Source organism: Musca vetustissima, unplaced genomic scaffold (assembly GCF_032173495.1).
Source record: "Musca vetustissima isolate MV318-11 ecotype Yass unplaced genomic scaffold, APGP_CSIRO_Mvet_v1 utg35610, whole genome shotgun sequence".
NCBI lineage: Eukaryota > Metazoa > Arthropoda > Insecta > Diptera > Muscidae > Musca > Musca vetustissima.
Window position 1 is genome coordinate 21004 of NW_026886921.1, and position 20315 is coordinate 41318.

Here is a 20315-nt window from a genome sequence, read left to right on the forward strand (position 1 = left end):
TTGTCTTGCCTTAACAATATTGTTAAGAAATAATTTTCAGTATTTCAGATTTGTTTTTCGTTTTGCTTTTTATACCCTTCACCACACTGTGGTACAGGGTATTATGTCTTTGTGCATATGTTTGTCACAGGCAAAAATAATCGAGATAGACCCATGGTTCCTTTTGAGAATATGCATAGAATCACTTTCTGAGTCGATTTATGCATGTCCGTCCGTCTGTCCATGTTAAATTGTAAACAAAGTACAGGTCGCATTTATGATCCGAATTGGATGAAATTTGGCACAGCTCATTTCTTTGGCCCAAGGACGAACCCTATTGAAATTGGGAAAAATCGGTCCAGATTTAGATATACCTCCCATATATATTTTCGTCCGATTTTAGGTAAATGGGGTACCAAAGTCCCTAAATATCTTTCGATTTGCACGAAATTTTGTATATCCTACTGATTTAGGTCTAGAATGATGTGTGCCAAGTTTCGTGAAAATCGGTTCAGATTTAGATATAGCTCCCATATATAGTTTCGCCCGATTTTAGGTAAATGGTGCACCAAAGTCCCTGAAAATCATTCTGGCATATCGTATTGAACTAAGTCTAGAATGACGTGTGCTAAGTTTCGTGAAAATCGGTTCAGATTTAGATATAGCTCCCATATATAGTTTCGCCCGATTTTGCACCAAATTTGGTATAGCCTACTGAATTAGGTCTAGAATGATGTGTGTTAAGTTTCGTGAAAATCGGTTCAGATTTAGATATAGCTCCCATATATATTTTCGTCCGATTTCAGGTAAATGGTGTACCAATGTCCCTATATATCCATCGATTTGCACGCAATTTGGCATAGCGTACTTAATTAAGTCTAGAACGATGTGTGCTAAATTTCCTGAAAATCGGTTCAGATTTAGATATAGCTCCCATATATAGCTTCTCCCGATTTTAAGTAAATAGTCCACTAAAGGCCTTGGAAATCTTTTGATTTGCACGAATTTTGGCATAGCGTACTGAATTAAGTCTAGAATGATGTGTGCAAAGTTTAGTGGCAATCTGCTCAGATTTAGATATAGCTACCATACGTATTTTCATCCGATTTAATGTAATTGGTGCACCAAAAACCCTACATATCTTTCGATTTGCCCGAAATTTGGCATAGAGTATTGAATTAAGTCTAGAATGATGTGTGCAAAGTTTCGTGAAAATCGGTTCAGATTTAGATATAGCTCCCATATGTATTTGATCCGATTTTAAGTAATTGGTGATGCACCAAGTCTCTGAAAATCATTAGATTTGCACGAAATTTGTCATAGTGTACTAAATTAAGGCTAGAATGACGTGTGCTAAATTTCGTGAAAATATGTTTATATATATTTTCGTCCGATTTTATGTAATTGTTGCACCAAAGTTCCAATATATATTTCGATTTGCACGAATTTTGGTATAGGGTACTGAATTAAGCCTAAAATGATGTTGCTAAGCTGCGTGAAAAGATCCATAGCTAGGCCGATTGACACAACGTACTGATGTAATATAAATTAGTCTCTGGCAAGTTTCCCTGAAATCGGTTCAGATGTAGATATGTAACAAAAACGCGTCGTCTGTTAGGATACATATGTAGAATATACCCAAATTGGTGAAGGGTATCATATAGTCGGCCAGTCCGACTTTACTACTTTCCTTACTGGTTTTTTTTATACTTGCATAAACAATTTTTCTGGATAAGAGATATATTTCGCCATATACCGATTTTGATCGTTACATTGGAAGCTATAGCACACACGCAATAAATTTAAATAATGTCATAGCGTACTGAACTGAGTCTAGAATAATGATGCACTAAGTTTCGTGAAAATCGGTTCAAATTTAGATATACTTGCCATATATAGTTTCGTTCGATTTTATGTAAATGATGCACCAAACCCCCTATATATTTTTCGATTTGCATGAAATTTGTCATAGCGTACTGAACTTAGTCTAGAATTATATGTGTTAAGTTTCGTGAAAATCGGTTCAAATTTGTATATAGCTGCTATATACATTTTCTTCCGGTTTCAGGCTAATTGTGCACTAAAGACCGAAAGTTTGTACGTTAATTTCTGGCAAGTTACGTTGAAATCGGTTCATATTTAGATATAGCTCGACACGAAATTTTGCACTACGTATCAAATTGACTCTTGAATGACGTTATTACGTGTTGTTGAAATTAGCGCAGATGCAGACACAGCTTTCATATATATTTCAATCGGGTGTCTGATTGAGATTAAATTTTGAAGAGTGCGGCCTACCGAATAGCGTGTATCAAGTTTGCTCTACATCGATTTACTTCAATTAGTCCCATTGTACTCAAACGACTCTAAACTTTCCCGAATGAAATGAAATTTAACTTCCGAATAGACCCCATACAATGATGCTCCACTTCGGAGGTTTGGCCAACGGTACCCGCAATATTCGGCATTTTGGGGAGCTTCTCTTAGCAAAAATTACCTCCTTAGCAATATTGGTCCAAGTTTCCAGATAGCCCCCATATATGGTATTCCCCTTTGTTCGGCATTTTCTCTTGGTGTCAAATCTTCCTACCAAAATTCCACATTATAGTAGCTGCAATATGTCATTACGGGATATTAGGTCCATGCTTTGATATAGCTCCTACATTCAGGTCCCGTTCCATTTTCGGTGTTATAAAGACGTTGACTGGATGGATGTTAGAATTAGAATTCTCTTTATGTCTTCTGATTTTCAATTCTTGCATTTGCCCCAAAAAAATCGTGAATTTTTCGGAAAACGTGTGCATACAATGATCGCGTGTACATTCAATGATATACTTCTGATTTATTTTTTTGTATTCTCACCTCAAATATTTTCAATACAATGACAATCCAATTGAAAAAATAAAATATGTACATATACATACATATGTACATATTTTGTAAATGTAAAAAAAAAATGACAAATCATGGCTTAAAGGATTGATACGCTACCCATTTCTCCCAAAATATCTTCAAATAACAAAAACGAAGTGGTCCAATCAAAATAGCTCGATACTAAATTCGTGGAAATGCAAATATGCTTCATAATATTTTTTTTCCAAATTTTTCGCGGTTTTCGATTTTTTCTCACCTTTTAAACCTTCCCTGAAGCTCCACGCATATTTCAAGACTAAAATAAGAAAAATCCGTTCAGCCGTTCTCGACAGCGAGAAACAAAAACAGCAATTAATTTTTATATATAGTATAAGAAGTTAAGATATATGTATGTATATATATATATATATATATATGTATATATATTATTGTCCGGTTTTATGTAAACTCCCAAAGTTTGCCGATTGAGACGAAAATTAGCATTGGTATTTATGAAAGTTTTGTTGATATCTGTTCGGATTTAGATATAGTTTCCGAATATAATTTCTGATTTCGCCTAAAAGGTGCATCATATACTCAAAGTTAATCCGATTGCGACGAAATTTTGCACAGAATAGCTAATTGAATCTGCAATGAAGTTTATTGAGATTCGTTTAATTCGGTTCCTTTTTTGATGTAGCTTCTATATATTTTCAGACGATTCTTTCAAACGGATAAACATTGGGTCTTTGGTAAACTAAACTGGGGTTGGTTTTGCTCAATGTTTTTTTTCGACTGCAAAGACTTGGTGCAACATAACATCTAGTCACAAAGTTAGTTGTACGGTCAATAATACTTCCTAGGGGTGCTGAATGCACTGAATTGTGGTTCCTAATAACACCTTGCTGCTTGTGTGTGTGTTTTTCGCTAAGAATATCTCTGTTATTATGCCTTGACTACCACCTTCAATGGGCTTGGCCCCCATAAACGTTTTCACATTCTCAAACCTGAAGACACCGATGAACGTAAAGCGTTTTGCTATCTAATATTCATGAAATAAATATCGAAACGGGAGCAGTTGGATATACAAAAAACGGGTTTTAGAATTGTGTCAGGGATAAAAAAATACTGACATCACCGTTACTAAATAAATACTATTTGAATGAGGATGCAATAAAGTTTATTTTATGCCGCGTATTTCGAAGCACAAAACTATTGGCCGTCCATCAAGTTTTCGTTATTACTGTTAATATAATGTCTTTCTTCCTAGTTATGTATAATAAGATTTATGTCACTTTTCTCAACTGTTTCTTGACCTAACCAAGGAATCCGTGAAGTTAAAGTGTATGTATTTAATAAATGAACAGAATATTTAAAATCATACAAATGTTTAATACATGCTGTGCAATAAATCTGTCACAATGCCCTATTGCGAAAATCAGAGATAACATTTTTATCTGTGCCATTTTTGGCAAGGCATATCCCACTCACATACAAATATGTATCAGTATATAAGCAAACCGGATTCCAGATAAGTTTGTCTTGTCTGCATCTTAGACATGCCAGTTCATATGAGTTAATCTGCTATGTCCTCTAACGGAAAAGTTGTTTACCTTTGTTACTTAATCAAGAATTGTTACGGTTTCAATCGGATCAGTTTATACGTAATACATTTTTTACAATTATCATAAGTCAAAGGGGGAAAAACAACAAAACAATAACAATTCAAACAAGAAATTACATAAATTACAACAATTTTATATTAATTTATTTACTACATTTAAAAATAAATGCGAACTATGGATTCTGAAACAAAGAATAGAACTATTGAGTAGAGAGAAGTCAATGTTCCTGGAAGACTTGTGGGCACAATAAATCACTAAAATGTATGGAAATAATTTAAAAGTCATCGGACTCAGATGATGGTTGTTTGTCTAGATACTAATATATTCTTGGACAGATGTCAGACGTTCTTTGATTGGCATTTGATTTTGTCCAAGTCGACAAGCGATCACTTTACAAAGTGTTTGAAAATGTTTCCCTTAATTTGCATCAAAATCGTTTAACTATCGCCAACAGAGCGTGCATGGAGATCACGTTTACAATTTCATCCATTTAGTCATCATTTATACGTCAAATAACATCAACGTATTCGTAAAAGTGTCGAAAATTATCAATAAATCTGTCAATTAAAAGAAAACCAGTGAAAAGTATCGGATTTATTTGTGGTGAACAGTGGAACAGAACAGGCAGATATGGGGTCAGGTTAGGTTGAAAAGAGGGTTGGATTACATGTTCAATATTATAAATATCGGTCCACTTTTTCTCGTAGTCCCCGTATAACGGTACCTCCCAATTTACGGTATTTAGGGGTGTTTAACCGCATTTTTAAACCGAGTTCGCTGAAATTTGGTACAATGGGTTCTTATTGGTACCACTTTTTCTGGTAGCCCCCATATAAGACACCCTAAATTTTTCGGTATTTTGGAGTTCTTGAGAACGTTTTTCAACCGAATTCGCTGAAATTTGGTATGTTGTAGTCGCATATGATAACAAATCTTCCTATCAAAAACTATAAATATTCGCCCCTCGCCCTCCTGAAGGAAAGAATTAAGACGGCAAACAAAAATATTGGGTTCGAAATTGACATATATCGATCATAAATTAGGCGTAGCCTTCATATAATTATAACCCTAAATATTCGCTAATTTCTACACTGTGTAATCTAAATTGCATAGTTTGTGGATTGTATATTCTACCGTCATTAGTATCAGTCCACGCTTTGGGGTTTACATAAAATGGTTTGTAGAATTATCGGTATAGGTTCACTTTTTTGTAGGTTCCCTATATTTTCATTTCAAGTATCTGTCAGTATACCTATGATGGAGGGTATCCAAAGTTCGAACCGGACGAACTTAATGCTTTTTTCACTTGTTTTGTTATACCCTCCACCAGGTTATATTAATTTTGTCATTCCGTTTGTAACTCATCGAAATATTCATTCCTGACCCTATAAAGTATATATATATATATATATTCTTAATCAGGGTAAGACGATCTAGCCCTGCCCGTCCGTCTGTCCGCCCATCTGTTGTAATCACCCTACCTTCTAAAGGAATTGAGACAGGATGCTGATATTTTGCAAATGTTTGTCTTTTGTCTGCAGGCTGGTCAAGTTCGAATGGGATATATCGGTCCACGTTTAGGCATAGCTCCCATAGAAGGGTACCCCCAATTTTCGGTATTTTGGGGTTCGTAAGCTCGTTTTTCAGCGGAATTTGCTGAAATTGGAACATTATGGCATTAAATATCTCCACAAAAAATTATAAATATTGGTCCACTTTTTCTGGTACCCCCATATATACCTCCTAATTTTCAGTATTTTGGGGGCTTTGATCGTATTTTTCACCGAATTGGCTGTAATTTAGTATTTTGGGTTCGTAATGGGTATCAAATCTCTGCATAAAAAATTATGAATATAGGTCAATTTTTCGGATAACCCCGATATAAGGGTACACCCAATTTTCGGTATTTTGGGGTTCTTAAGCGCGTTTTTCAATCGCATATGGTATTTTGTAGTCGTATATGATAACAAATCTCCCTACCAAAGATTATTATTATTCTTTTTGGGGTAGTCCCCAACACACTCTGATACAGGGTATTATGTCTTTGTGCATATGTTTGTAACAGATTCCTTTTGAGAATATGCATATAATAACTTTCTGAGTCGATTTACGCATTTCCGTCCGTCTGCCCGTCCATGTATTTTTGTGAACAAGGTAGAGATCGAATTTATGATCCGAGTTGGATAAAAATTGGCACAGGTCACTTATTTGTCTAAGAACGAACCCTATTGAAATTGCAGAAAATTGGTTAAGATTTAGATATAGCTCCCATATATAGTTTCGTCCGATTTTATGTGAATGGTGCACCAAACTCCCAATATTTGTCCGATTGGGACAAAATGCCAAGTTTTGTTGGAATCGGTTCAGATTTAGATATAGCTCCCATATATAGTTTCGTCCGATTTTTTGTGAATAAAGCACCAAACTCCCAATATTTGCCCGATTGAGACAAAATTTTGTTCAGGGTAGTAAATTAGGTCCAGATTTATGTATGAGAAGTTTTTTCGGAATCGGTTTAGATTTAGATATAGCTCCCATATATAGTTTCGTCCGATTTTATGTAAATGGAGCACCAACGAGTCAAATTTAGGCCGATTGACACAAAATTTTGCACAGCGTACTGAATTAGGCCCAAATCTTGTGTATGCGAAATTTCGGGAAACCGATTCAGATTTAGATATAGCTCCTATATATAGTTTCTGAATATATAGTTTCAGATTTTATGTAAATGGTGCACCAAACCCCCAGTACTGAGTTTGGTCTAGATCACTGGAATCGGTTCAGATTTAGATATGTAAAAGCTCACATATATAGTTGCGTCCGATTTCATGTAAATGAAACATTTACATAGAATGCATAGAATCATTTTCTGAGTCGATTTATGCATATCCTTTGATTTGCACGAAATTTGGCATAGCGTACTAAAGAATGATGTGTGTTAATTTTCGGAAAAATCGATTTAGATTTCGATATAGCTCCCACATATACATATTTATTTGTACGATTTTACATAAATGGTGCACCAAACTCCTAATGTCGAAATTTTGCACAACTTATAAAATTGAGACTTGAATGGCGTTATTGCGTTTTATTGAAATTGGTGCAGGCTTGGCTAAAGCTTCCATATGTATTGCGAAGTGATTGAAATTAAATTTTTTAACAGTACTATAAATCGTTTTCCATAAATTTGTCCCATGGTTCGCAGACGACTCTAAATCTGCCCGAATGAAATTAAATATATCATAGGTAACAAAAAGGCATGAGTATGTTCCGTCGAGGAAATATTGACATGCAATTTTAATGATACATATATATGTACAATGTATCCAAAGTGGTAAAGGGTATCATACTGGGACTGGGCCGACTTTACTACTTTCCTTACTGGTTGTTAAATTGAAATATGTATATATTGCAGCTGGATAAAGGTTGCGTACTAATTAATTACAATTATATGATATTCAAAATTAACGTTGATAACTTTAGCTGTGGCAGTGAAGTGTCACGGGTCCTGGTATATATATATACATATGAAAGCCATAACTTAAATTGCTCTTTCTTCTTAGGAATGTTCTTTGAATATTCTTCGATGACATTCTATGTTAATTTTATAAATTGTTAAAATAAGTCGTTGCATACCGTCCCAACTATTGATTTTATTATTGCCATACCTGAGGATACATTTTATTTCACTGTATCCTAATACGATCGCCACTTATCCGCATTGTTCGACTGATATTAACCAAAGACAATGAATGAATTAAAAATTAGAAAAGAAAATCTCCACTAAAAACCACAAGTATTGTACATTAAACTGACAAGCATCGGACAACACTTGAATGCCTCAATGGACAGGCGGGAAGGCTTAAAAATGATGTCGAACAAATCTTAAAGACAACTGCAATGGCAACAACAAAAAACAACAACATTGACAACAAAATAGCAAACTTGCATGATAAAAATACATATATCGATCTCTGCTGCCATAGAGACTGGGGGCAAAGTCTTGTAAAGAGCTATGTACGCAGTAGCCAAGCCCATGGGCACAGGAACGTTAATCTTGTTTCCAATTTGAGCGCATGCGTCACAGCCAACGTAATGAACGACCAGAAGATTGTTTTCTGTTTTTTTTATTTTTTTGTTTTTAATTTTTTATTCTCGGCTTGTTAACATGAACCGGTTAAGAACATGTAACAATTATTAAACAAGGTAAACTTCATCGTAATTAATGCAGCAGCAAACAACACAGCATTCACTTTTGCTCTCAATTAAAGACACATGGCCAGATGTTAAGCTTTACGCATAGAACAAGTTGGAATATGTGCGGAAATTTTCAAACGCAATATACTCGTATTACAGATATATGTCGGTAAAAACGTTAAATATGCACATAGAAGGAGTATTAAAGTGGAAGTCAAAGTTTCGGCCTAGTAATCATATCAAAATCTTCGGAATCCATCGCTTTAGTAAATTTGTTGACTTTTGAAAATAATATAAGTTAAAAATGCCGGGAATTAGTTACGCTGCCCAAACTTTAGTAGTTTGATGCGTTATTCACATAAAATCGGACGAAACTGTATATGGGAGCTGTATCTAAAACTTAAAATACTTGATTTTTTTCGTTATAATCGGATAAATCTTGGAAGTTTGGTGCAACATTACATTACATCGTACAAAAATATAAACTGGTACATAAAAATTTTAATCGATTTACTCAAAACTTTATACGCTTCATTCTATGCCCAATTGGGTACGGTGGGCAGATCAGTAAAATCTTAGCTGTGCTCTATTGACTTCTACTATAACCATGGTCATTTAGTTTGGACTGATATTATTTCGATATAATTCTTCTTTGCTCTACTCAAACAACTGGTTTGATATATCAAATGTCACATAATGCAAAAATATACTGGTTTTCTTCCTCGAAGCCTTACGAAGTCCAAGGTGTCCTTCAAGTGAATTTCTTAATTTTGAGTTTTTATTTCAAATTTTTCTTTATTTTTATAAATATTTATCGATCTTTAGTTATTCGAGCAATTTCTGGGCCAATTATTGGGTACTAAATTTGGTACAGTGGGTTCTTATTGGGTACTAAATTTGGTACAGTGGGTTGTTATTGGGTACTGAATGTACTGCAAAATATTATAATATAGGTCGACTTTTTCTGGTAGCCTCCATATAACGGTACCTCCTAATTTACAGAATTTTGAGGGTTTTGATCGTATTTTTAACCGAATTGGCAGTAATTTAGTATTTTGAGTTCTTAATAGGTACCAAATCTCTCCACAAAAAAATTTGAATATAGGTATATTTTGTACCTTATATGGGAACTACCCATATATGGGTACGCCCAATTTTCGGTATTTTGGAGTTCTTTAGCGTTTTTCAACCGAATTCGCTGCAATTTGGTATTTTGTAGTCGTATATGGTAACAACTTTCCCTACTAAAAATTATTAATGTTCGCCCCCTTTTTGGGGTAGTCCCCACATAACTCCCTTTTATACCCTCCACCTTAGTATTGAAATTGGTTAAAATCGGTTCAGATTTAGATATAGCTCCCATATATATTTCTGTCCGATTTTATGTATATGGTGCACTAAAGTCCCTGTATATCTTTCGATTTGCACGAAATTAAGTATAGCGTACTGAATTTAGTCCAGATAGATGTGTGTTAAGTTTCGTAAAATTCGGTTCAGATTTAGGTATAACACCCATATATATTTTTGTCCGATTCTATGGAGCATCAAAGCCCCAAAAATTTCTTTGGATTTGCACGAAATTTTGCACAGCGTACTGAATTAAGACTAAAATGATGTGTGCTAAGTCCAATTTTATGGAAATGGTGCACTAAAGTCCCCATATATCTTACGATTTGCACGAAATTTGGCATTGCGTACTGAATTAACTCAAGAATTATGTGTGTTATATTTTCGTCCGATTTTATGTATATAGTGCAGCAAAGTCCCTGTATATCTTTCGATTTGCACGAAATTTGGTATATCTTACTGAATTTAGTCTAGAATGATGTGCGCTAATTTTCGTGAAAATCGGTTCAGATTTATATATAGCATTGCTTCCATATATTAACATAGTTTGCAGAATGACATGTGTAGGGATTGATGTTAATCGGTTTACGTATATGTAGATAAAGATCATATGTTTAAGTTCGTTCAATTTCACGTCAATGTTCCTTCGAAAAGGCGACGTCTGTTAGGATACATATCGTCGGCCCAGCCCGACTTTACTACTTTCCTTATTGGTTGGTATTGCAAATGTCAACGCATTAGTATAGCCCTATATAACGCTACCCTCCAGTGTTGCTAAAACTTGATTGAGAAAAAATGATAGATTTAGCTGAAAAATATGCTAAAAAGAGCTAACAATTTTGGAAATGAATAAAATTAAATTTGATTATAGTTGATAATGAGATCTATATTATTTAAATTTGAAATTAACAGCAATGTTGTGAGGATATTATAAGTGTTTCTGTTTCAACAACATGTAACGTCAACAAATTTTGGACCTGGACTAACATTTTAGTATACGGATCGCTATATCTCGACTAGCTGAGTCACACACATCTATGTGTGTCTGTCCATTAACATTTGTAAACAAAGGCATGTTCACAGCTGTGAAACAATTGTCACGATATTTAGCATACCCGGTTCTGGTCAGAGAAGACACTTATTGTGTTTGGTAAAATCGGTCAATATTTGGCCTGGTCTAGAGGTCACAGAATTGCACATGAGGGAAACTTTAACGAATAAGTATATTTAGGGGATGAAATGAACCAAAAAAGAGTGTTTTTGCCTATATTCCACTTTTATCAAGACAATTAAAAGCCAGTAAGGAAAGTAGTAAAGTCGGACGAGGCCGACTATATGATACCCTTCACCACTTTGGCTATATTCAAAAGATGGAATCCTAACAGACGTCGCATTTTTGAAGAATTAACATTAAATTAAACATTTCATTCCGCAAGCTGTACTAAATTTTGGTCAGATATAGAGTTGCTCCTTACAATGGGACAAAATAATGTAAATAAATTTTAAGCAAAATATCGAAATCTAAACCGATTTCATCGAAACTTGTCACATGTTAGGCTACACTTATTTCAGTATGTTTTTTGCATTCGGCGATATTCTGAACTTTTCATTTACTTATATATCCAAATTTCGTGCAAATCGAAGGATATATAGGGACTTTTGTGTACTATTTACGTAAAATCGGACGAAAATATATATATCTGAACCGATTTTCACGAAATTTAACACACATCACTCCCGACTTAATTTAGTACGCTATGCCAAACTTCGATCAAATCGAAAGATATATAGGGACTTTGGTCCACTATATACCTAAAATCGGACAAAAATATATATGGGAGCTATATCTAAATCTGTACCGAGTTTTACGAAATTTAACACACATCGTTCTAGAATTAATTCAGTACGCTGTGCCAAATTTCGTGAAAACGAAGGACATATAGGGACTTTGGTCCACTATATACCTAAAATCGGACGAAAATATATATGGGAGCTATATCTAAATCTGAACCGATTTTTACAAAATTTAACACACATCGTTCTAGAATTAATTCAGTACGCTGTGCCAAATTTCGTGCAAATCGAAGGATATATAGGGACTTTGGTCCACTATATACCTAAAATCGGACAAAAATATATATGGGAGCTATATCTAAATCTGAACCGATTTTCATGAAATTTAACACACATCGTTCTAGAATTAATTCAGTATGCTGTGCCAAATTTGGTGCAAATTCAAGGATATATAGGGACTTTGGTGCACTATTTACCTAAAATCGGACGAAAATATATATGGGAGCTATATCTAAATCTGGACCGATTTTCAGGAAACTTAACACACATCATTCTAGAGCCAATTCAGTACGCTGTGGCAAATTTCGTGCAAATCGAAAGAAATTTAGGGACCTTAGTGTACCATTTACCTTAAATCGGACGAAAATATATATGGGAGCTGTATCTAAATCTGAACCGATTTTTCCCAATTTCAATAGTGTTCGTTCTTGGGCCAAATAAGTGAACTGTGCCAAATTTCATCAAAATCGGATCATAAATGCAACCTGTACTTTGTTAACAAAAATACATGGACGGACGGACATGCATAAATCGACCTTAAAAGTGATTCTATGCATTTTCTCAAAAGGAACCATGTGTCTATCTCGTTTCCTTTTGCCTGTTACAAACATATGCACAAAGACATGATACCCTGTACCACAGTGTGGTGACATTACATTTTGTTCTTGATCAGAATAAAATTCTATGACGATTTACGCATGCCCGTCTGTTGAAATCATGATAGAGAACGCAATATTTAAGATAAAGCTCCGAAATTGTACAAGGTTGTTCCCCATATAACGGTACTGTCATTCTAGGTATTTTGGACACATTTTTCCACCGAAATGGTTGCAATTGGTTTAATATGGTACCTGCCAATATGGGAAATTTTTGAAACATTTTTCAATACAAGTGACTGTAATTTTGTATTTTGGGTTCTCATTGTATAATTTTTTGCCTTTAACACCTTTTTATACCCTCCACCATAGTATGGAGGGTATATTAGTTTAGTTTTTCCGTTTGTAACGCATCGAAATAATCATTTCCGACCATATAAAGTATATATATTCTTGATCAGCGTAAAATTCTATGACGATATAAGCATGTCCGTCTGTCCGTCTGTCTGTCTGTTGTAATCACTCTAGCGTCTAAACGAATTGAGATAGATCGCCAAAATTTTGCATAGAGTCGTCTTTTGTCTGCAGGCAGGTCAAGTTCGAAGATGGGCTTTATCGGTCCACGTTTAGGCATAGCTCCCATATAAGGGTACCCCCCAATTTTCGGTATTTTGAGGTTCTTGAGCGCGTTAGTTAGTTATGCAATCTGTTTCGGGTTTAGGTTTGGTTCTAAGACTCTGTTGTAATCATATCACCTGCGGAGAATATCGAGATAAAAAACTAGAACGTAAGGTTCGATAATGAACTATATATGAACTTTAACCCGTATTTAGACCTAGCCCCTGTGTGGGAGGTACCAGAAGGAGTGGACCGATATTCCCCATCTTCAAACTTGAAGTATGTTTGGATGAAATTATAAGATGGCCAAAGTTTGGATGAAATCAAAATTTTCTGAAACAAATTTGGTCTAAAGAAATATGGGGTTTAGAGCCATTTTATCCGTGTAAAAGTGTATACACCCTCATTATCCATTAAAAATTTCTGAAATTTGTTTTATAGTTTACATTGTGTTATACATAACTGGTTTTCCCTATATTTTCATTTTAAGTACCTGTCAGTATATCTATGGTGGAGGGTATCCAAAGTTCGGCCCGGCCGAACTTAACGCTTTTTTTATACTCTCCACCATAGTATGGATGGTATATTAGTTTTGTTTTTCCGTTTGTAACGCATCGAAATAATCATTTCCGACCCTATAAAGTATATATATTCTTGATCAGCGTAAAATTCTATGACGATCTAAGCATGTCCGTCTGTCCGTCTGTCTGTCTGTTGTAATCACTCTAGCGTCTAAACGAATTGAGATAGATCGCCAAAATTTTGCATAGAGTCGTCTTTTGTCTGCAGGCAGGTCAAGTTCGAAGATGGGCTTTATCGGTCCACGTTTAGGCATAGCTCCCATATAAGGGTACCCCCCAATTTTCGGTATTTTGAGGTTCTTGAGCGCGTTAGTTAGTTATGCAATCTGTTCCGGGTTTAGGTTTGGTTCTAAGACTCTGTTGTAATCATATCACCTGCGGAGAATATCGAGATAAAAAACTAGAACGTAAGGTTCGATAATGAACTATATATGAACTATAACCCGTATTTAGACCTAGCCCCTGTGTGGGAGGTACCAGAAGGAGTGGACCGATATTCCCCATCTTCAAACTTGAAGTAAGTTTGGATGAAATTATAAGATGGCCAAAGTTTGGATGAAATCAAAATTTTCTGAAACAAATTTGGTCTAAAGAAATATGGGGTTTAGAGCCATTTTATCCGTGTAAAAGTGTATACACCCTTATTATCCATTAAAAATTTCTGAAATTTGTTTTATAGTTTACATTGTGTTTTACATAACTGGTTTTCCCTATATTTTCATTTTAAGTACCTGTCAGTATATCTATGGTGGAGGGTATCCAAAGTTCGGCCCGGCCGAACTTAACGCTTTTTCACTTGTTCCGTTTGTAACGCATCGAAATAATCATTTCCGACCCTATAAAGTATATATATTCTTGATCAGCGTAAAATTCTATGACGATCTAAGGATGTCCGTCTGTCTGTCAGTCTGTTGTAATCACTCTAGCGTCTAAACGAATTGAGATAGATCGCTAAAATTTTGCATAGAGTCGTCTTTTGTCTGCAGGCAGGTCAAGTTCGAAGATGGGCTTTATCGGTCCACGTTTAGGCATAGCTCCCATATAAGGGTACCCCCCAATTTTCGGTATTTTGAGGTTCTTGAGCGCGTTTTTCAACTGAATTCGCTCAAATTTGGTATATTGAGTTGTTATTGGGTAGCAAATTCTTCCACTGAAAATTATAAATATGGGTCCACATTTTCGGATAGCCCCCATATAAGGGTACCCCCAATTTTGAGTTATTTTGGGGGGTTTGATCGCATTTTTCGACCGAATTCGCTGAAATTCGGTACTTTGAGTTCTTATTGGGTAGGAAATCTCTATACTAAAAATTAGAAATATAGGTCATTTTTTTCGGGTAGCCCCCATATAAGGGTACCCCCCAATTTTCGGTATTTTAGGGTTCTTGAGCGCGGTTTTCAACCAAATTCGCTGAAATTTGGTACATTGGGTTCATATTGGGTACCAAATTTCCCCACTAAAAAAATTAAATATAGGTCCACATTTTCCGGTAGCCCCCATATAAGGGTACCCCCAATTTTCGCTATTTTGAGGTTCTTGAGCACGTTTTTCAACCTAATTCCCTGAAATTTGGTATTTTGTAGTTGTATATGGTAACAAATTTCCCTACAAAAAATTATTAATATGCTCCTTCTTTTTGGGGTAGTCCCCATATAACCCCCTTTTTATACCCTCCACCATAGTATGGAGGGTATATTAGTTTTGTTTTTCCGTTTGTAACGCATCGAAATAATCATTTCCGACCCTATAAAGTATATATATTCTTGATCAGCGTAAAATTCTATGACGATCTAAGCATGTCCGTCTGTCTGTCTGTCTGTCTGTTGTAATCACTCTAGCGTCTAAACGAATTGAGATAGATTGCCAAAATTTTGCATAGAGTCGTCTATGGTCTGCAGGCAGGTCTAGTTCGAAGATAGGCTTTATCGTACCCCCCAATTTTCGGTATTTTGGGGTTCTTGAGCGCGTTTTTCAACTGAATTCGCTCAAATTTGGTATATTGAGTTGTTATTGGGTAGCAAATTCTTCCACTGAAAATTATAAATATGGGTCCATATTTTCGGATAGCCCCCATATAAGGGTACCCCCAATTTTGAGGTATTTTGGGGGGTTTGATCGCATTTTTCTACCGAATTCGCTGAAATTCTGTACTTTGAGTTCTTATTGGGTAGGAAATCTCTATACTAAAAATTATAAATATAGGTCATTTTTTTCGGGTAGCCCCCATATAAGGGTACCCCCAAATTTTCGGTATTTTAGGGTTCTTGAGCGCGGTTTTCAACCAAATTTGCTGAAATTTGGTACATTGGGTTCATATTGGGTACCAAATTTCCCCACTAAAAAATTTAAATATAGGTCCACATTTTCCGGTAGCCCCCATATAAGGGTACCCCCAATTTTCGCTATTTTGAGGTTCTTGAGCACGTTTTTCAACCGAATTCCCTGAAATTTGGTATTTTGTAGTTGTATATGGTAACAAATTTCCCTACAAAAAATTATTAATATGCTCCCCCTTTTTGGGGTAGTCCCCATATAACCCCCTTTTTTATATTAAAATAGTTATGCAATCTGTTCCGCGTTTTAGGTTTGGTTCTAAGACTCTGTTGTAATCATATCACCTGCGGAGAATATCGAGATAAAAAACTAGAACGTAAGGTTCGATAATGAACTATATATGAACTATAACCCGTATTTAGACCTAGCCCCTGTGTGGGAGGTACCAGAAGGAGTGGGCCGATATTCCCCATCTTCAAACTTGAAGTAAGTTTGGATGAAATTATAAGATGGCCAAAGTTTGGATGAAATCAAAATTTTCTGAAACAAATTTGGTCTAAAGAAATATGGGGTTTAGAGCCATTTTATCCGTGTAAACATGTATACACCCTCATTATCCATTAAAAATTTCTGAAATTTGTTTTATAGTTTACATTGTGTTTTACATAACTGGTTTTCCCTATATTTTCATTTTAAGTACCTGTCAGTATATCTCTGGTGGAGGGTATCCAAAGTTCGGCCCGGCCGAACTTAACGCTTTTTCACTTGTTACTTGTTATATTCGGATATTGTAGTGTAATTATAACACTAGGAGGTGTTATTTTTCACCGACACGGCAATTGGTTCCGCAGAAAATTTAAGTCTTGTGCTTTTTTCCAGTGAGCGGAGCAGTATAGTAGGACGGGGCTATCCATATGATACATAGCCCCGTCCGACTATACTGCTCCGCTCACTGGAAAAACATTGGAAAATCAGATCCACCATGTGAAACATACGGAAACTTCAATGTGTCAATTTTAAATCGAAAATCGACAATTTTTTGGAGTGATGCTATAAAATAGGTGCTAGATCAATTTTTTTCGTGCTAAGCTAGCTTAAAAAGTGCTAAATCTAGCACTAAAAGTGCTAAATAGGCAACACTGCTACCCTCACATATATGGTATTGAGGATTTTTGGCATGTACTTTGTGCTCCCATTGGGTAGAAAATCTCTCTAAGAAAAATGATAGAAATAGATCCACATTTTAGAATATGACTGTTCTACCCATTACTCGGTATTTTGGGAGGTATGGGCACGTTTTTAAAATTGGAAATACAATAGGTAACACATATTTCTACAAAATACCCCTTTATTCGATAGTTTAAGGAGTTTTGGCACGTTTTTTTATCATTGAGTATCATATCTTCCAAATATTATCAACAGTAGTCAATTTGTTAGTATGACCGTCCATTTAACAGTGCTCTCAAACTTCTTTATTTTGGAGAGTATGGGCACATTTTTTTATCGAATTAGTTATATTGAAATCACATTAGATAGCAAATCTTCTTGCCAAAAGTTATCAATATTGGCCAGGGACCGTAACGGTTATAACTTATATCAAATCAGGTAAAAAATAACTGTTATTATGTGACCTAAATAAAAAAAATCCACTTTAATTATTTATTTTTTAACGAAAAAAATAAACGTTGATTTTTAACTGTTAAAAATGATTTTTATTTTTTCCGTCAAAAATAAAAGTCTTTTTGGGACTTTTATTTTTTCCGTCAAAAATAACAGTCTTTTTGGGACTTTTATTTTTTCCGTCAAAAATAAAAGTCTTTTTGGGACTTTTATTTTTTCCGTCAATAATAAAAGTCTTTTTGTGATTTTTATTTTTTCCGTCAGAAAATAAAAGTCTTTTTACGTAAATAAACGTATAGAGTTTGGTACCAGTTATATAACCTTTGACCTAATAGTCAGGGGAATGATTCTTTAATTTATATTCATGATTTGGTACACTAGACTATTTTTTAAAAATTTATAACAAATATTTTTTACCTTTGATCTTGATTACTTATGTGTACACTTATTGTAATAAGGACAGAGATTTATAAATTGTAATTTTATAACTGATTACAAGTTGTATAAACTTCTTTACATAAAAAGAGTTTTATTTCCTGACGGAAAAAATAAAAATCCCAAAAAGACTTTTATTTTCTGACGGAAAAAATAAAAATCCCAAAAAGACTTTTATTTTTGACGGAAAAAATAAAAGTCCCAAAAAGACTGTTATTTTTGACGGAAAAAATAAAAGTCCCAAAAAGACTTTTATTTTTGACGGAAAAAATAAAAATCGAAAAAAGACTTTTATTTTTGACGGAAAAAATAAAAATCATTTTTAACAGTTAAAAATCAACGTTTATTTTTTCCGTTAAAAAATAATCCTTAACATGGGAACTGAGAGTGTTTTCTCAAGATCACTCAATATCCTTAATGGGCTCCTCAGTACGAATCTATTGGTATATGACACTATTGGTGTCCCATGTCTCTAACATGAAGATTTTTTTGTTCGCATTTTAAAAAATACCTGTTATTTTCGGTCCCTGATATTGGCCCATCATATTTTTAACCGAATGGGTATTTTTAACCGAATGGGTTTTATCTCATTAGGTGTCATATATGGAGAGTACAAAAAGTTCCGCACGGCCGCACTTAACACGTTGTTTCTTTAGTTTTTCTTCGTTTTCGTTCTTGAAATTGTCGCCCAACTCTCTGCCAGTGCCTTCCATAGATACAGCCAACATTTTGCCAAGGACAGTCTAAAATACAGACTCCATATTTTTACCGTCTGTCGCTTTGAAACAGCTACAACGTATAAGAGTTACTTTGCTACAAATAATTCCAATTTTAGCCCAACTGCATTTATAGAGGCTTATCTGTACAGCCGTTTCATTATTATGTCTCAAGTTCAAAACAATCATCTTTTTCTCAAAAACACTTGATAATGAAATTCAAGTTCAAGTTTACGCACATACTGACAATGACAGATATACGCAATGCACTCAAAGGCCGTACTGGCACGCGCATTCTCAGGAGTTCAATGTCCACAGCATCCATTGCTAACGGTGTGGTGTTGACGCAAACTGGTTGGCCACAAGCCAAAACAAAACGCATACAACTTGGCAAAAATTCTTTACGCAAAGCGCGTAAAAAGGCGTGTACACAAACGTGATTCACAGTGGAAGTACTTGAAATACTCATTTGCTACAGAGAGTTTTAGGCGTTGCCTCGTGTTGCAACGTACATACATAAGTGTGTTTATTTTACTTTTTGAATGGGTGTTGTTGTATTTTTTGGATTGGCGCGTGTTTTCCGCGATCGTTGCTCTAGTTTTGGAATGCAATTTTTTTGGATTGTTGGCAAAGTGGTTTTTGCGTTAATTCGTGTTAATGTTCGAAATTGTTATTATTTCAGTTTCAAGTTGAATGCACTCCAGCGTCGAAGTGGGCTATAGATTTGTATCATTTTACATTTTTTTTGTTTTGGCTTGCGTGCCACAAAGTTGTTTTCAAGTTGTTTTTGTTTTGTTGAATATTAAACGTTTTGTTTGTTCTTTTGTGTCTTTGTTGTTGCTGTGCTTGGAATATCCGAAATTTTGCCACGAGACTCTAGACTAGTAGTCCGCCAATCCACACTCATTGATGATGTTGACGAGGATGTTGTTGGCATGGGTGTTCCACTCAGTTCTGCCATTGCCAAATTGAAACGGTTGATGTTTGTTGTTGCTGTTGCAGTTGCTGCTGGTGATGGGCGTTCATCGAAAAATAGTTTGGTGTGGATTTATTGTTTTGAAATAGTTTTGGCGTTAATTAAATCCAATGAATGGCATGTCATTATCATGAAACTATAAATTTGCCACATTGAACGAATTCTAATTGAATGCATTTTAAATGCAACAATTGCATTTGCGAAAGACCTTGAATCAGTTCAAATATCCATAGAAATATTACAAAATTATCGACATTTGAGTAATTGAGTTATTATCGATTGTGGAATGCCTGGGTTGATCTCGTTTCTATTTCTATTTATGTGTTTGATAATTACAAAACATTGGAATTTGATCATTTGGAAAATATAATTGTATATAATTTTTGAAAGGAATATTTTTCATTAGATTTAATGTGAATATTAAC